The sequence below is a fragment of the Symsagittifera roscoffensis genome, chromosome 7 (assembly GCF_963678635.1).
Source record: "Symsagittifera roscoffensis chromosome 7, txSymRosc1.1, whole genome shotgun sequence".
Lineage (NCBI taxonomy): Eukaryota > Metazoa > Xenacoelomorpha > Acoela > Convolutidae > Symsagittifera > Symsagittifera roscoffensis.
Window position 1 is genome coordinate 51,150,005 of NC_087068.1, and position 3,521 is coordinate 51,153,525.

A 3,521-nucleotide genomic window follows, 5' to 3' on the forward strand; every position below is an offset into this window, starting at 1 on the left:
GGAAAAATCCAACTTTTTCTTGTCCCAACTAAAATAAACTTTAAAACACACCAATTGAACAAAATAAATTTTTAAACAAACCATTTAAACAAACATTCCACATCACGGATATAAAACACAACAGTATTGGAATACCATTTATAAGTAAATATATAACAACGATAAAAATTTTAAATAGCTAATTTCATATAAAGGATAAATACAAAAGATTGAAAAACACAGCTTTGGCATTTTTTCAAAGAATAAACAAACAACCACCATTTTTCTCTAAATTTTACCCCATATATAATCAGGAACGCGAACACCTGATACCACTATCAGGAACAGTACAAAACTTCTCAATCAAACAATTTCACCAATATGATAAAGAACGAAATAAACAACACCTCTTCATGTCTGACCTTGAATTTGGACCAATTCATAAATTTTTTCGAGTAAAAATCTCATCCATAAAATACATGAAACATTCAAAAATGATATTAGTTCTCTACATGTATACAACAATTCCCCGAACCAAATAACGCTACCTTTAGGACTCCTAGGATATTGCGAAACAAATGCAACAACTTCTCCCACAGAAGAAGTAGCATATCGAGTCAATTATATACCACAACTATTAAATATATGTCAATCAACAATTTTTGACGGAGAATTATCAGAAATATATAAAATAAGCAACGAAAAAAGAAATACAGAAAATTTCACAAAATATCTTATTTTAAACCAACATTTAAAATATCACATTATACAGTGGACAACACAAATTTCTGACCAAGTTTAATTTTCAACACTCTCAAATACTACAGAACGAATTTGAAAAATTAGCCGATTTACTCTTAAAATACCCAACAGTTTATGCCACATCTAAGTTTGACATTGGAAAAATAAATTCACCACTACATCTACCTTTAAAACCTGACGCAATTTTCAAAAACAGAGAGCGAGCAAAGTACCAATTCACCTACATGATAAATTCAATAGATTACTTGGCATTTCAGAACAATATGAAGTCATATCTCCAGTTAATAAAGAGGAACAACCAAAAGGAAACACCTTTATCAACCCAGTTATCATCCTAGCAAAAAGAGAATCACTAAAAATAGTTCTAAAAGCTAGATATCTCAATTCACTCATTGATGAATCTAAATGTAATTGGCCTATTGAACCCATTCAAGTAACCCTAACAAAAATAAACGGTAAATGTTTCACAACAGCAGATAGGAATAGTGCATATAGTCAAATGCCGTTAGACTAACAATCACGACGACTAACACAATTTGTTATCGGAAATCAACAATACGAATTCAATAGATTGTTCTATGGAATATCCATAGGCCCAGCAGCTTTTTCAGCATTTATGAGTAAAATTTTTAGACCACTTATACTCAAGAAAAAGCAATCACATACTTAGACGATGTTTTCATGCAATCACAAACCAAAGATGAAACGTTTATAGTTTTAAAACAGTAACACCAAATACTAAAAAACAAAAGCATGAAAGCAGCCCCGGACAAATCACATTTTTTCTTAACACGCTTATAATTTCTTGGACATATTATTGAGGAAAACACTATAAACCCATTGAAGTCACGCATAGATGCAATTGAAAATCTCCAGCCACCAACAACAAAAATACAATCCAAGAATTCTTTGGAATGTTAAATTTCTTAAGTAAATATGTATAAAAAAGGCAATTATTCTTAAGACCATTTTACAATATTCTTACACAACAAAACAACTTTGAATGGACAACAGAACACCAAACACAATTTGAAGAAATCAAAAAACTTCTCACAGAACAAATAACGAATACAATTCCAGACCCAAATCAACCATTTTATGAAATGTGCGATGCTTCAAATTTTGGCATCGGCGCAGCCTTGTTACAATCTCACAATGGAACGAATAAAATGCATCTCATATCAGCAAGTTCGCGCTTATTTACACAAGCTGAACTAAGACTCTCTACTTTTATGAGAGAATGCACAGCTATAAAATATAATCTTACAGAATATGAATTTTTGATACTTGGATCAAAACAACCAACACTTCTGTTAACAGATCACAATCCTATTTTATTTTTTTTGAACAAAAATCAAATCCAAACCATAGAGTTTATAGATTTCAATTAGTTCTAATGAAATTCCCGAATCTACATATAGTCTGGACAGCAGGAAGAAACCTTGCATTACCAGATACTCGAAAAAGAAAATCACCACCTGAAATCCTTCCACGAAAAACAACAGTTAAAATACCACAAAACATTAAACTCTTCCTAGCAAAAGATGAAACCTCACCACGATTAGAATGTAAATATGCAATAAAAACGGACATAAATCAATCACAAGTAAAGAATCTACAACATTTTCCACTTTATTTAGATTGTCAAAATAAACACTATGAAGTAGATTTAGTAAGTACATCCACATTCAAACCAATTCCTTATTCACATTGGATAAAAATAATACTCAACAAAAAACAATCAAACAACAACAACAAAAAAATGTAAACCTTTCCTTTGATAGAAAAAGAAAACCTAACTGATAAAAAAATGTATCCGGACCATTACCAAATTATTAAAAATATACAATAAATCAAGTTTTTTTTCAGTTTCTTCATGACTTACTTGACACAACACCCCTGTCAGAAACAGAAATAGCAAACATTTTTCTACCTCCAACAGAAACAATTACACTAGAATTATTACAAAAACATCAAAATCTTGACCCAGTCATCAGACAACTGAAATTATGGCACAAGTATGAAACAAAGCCGACAAAAGCTGATACCACAATATTAGGAAACACTCCTTTGATATTTTTGAAAATTTAATAGCACCACTATGAATGAAAACACAGATCCTTTAGAATATCAAAAACATGATTTTAAAGTACCTTGTCTACCCTTAAGTATGATTTTAATAGCATTCAATACATCAAATACACTAAATACTAAAGGACACTCAGGATCAGAAAAGACATACTCTAAAAACTGTTTCCCAAATGCAACGATTGTATAACATGTCAAATATTATGCAACGATTGTATAACATGTCAAAAAAATAAACTATAATCGAACCAAAAGCAAATTGCAGAAAAACAATCATTTATGGGACAAAGTCTATATTTTAATCATAAAATTTCTTTTGAAACAAAAAGACCAATTTCACCATCCTTCGAAGAAAACTCTTATATAATGGTCATTTTTGATGCATTCACTCACTACGTAGCACTCCAGTACCTCATTGTAATGCATATTATGCATATACAACACTCTACGAACATTGGATAGCTAACTTCGGATTACTCGAATTACTAGTCACAGACAACGGCACTGAATTCATTAATAACGAAATTATCAAACTATGTCACTTATAAAACATCAAACTTAAACCACGTACATATCATGCATCTTGGACAAACGGATTAGTCGAAGGCATGAACCGCTCATTACAAGAATATTTTAGATGTATTATTAATGGAAATGATACACGATATACCGAATGGTCAGCAGATGTAAAA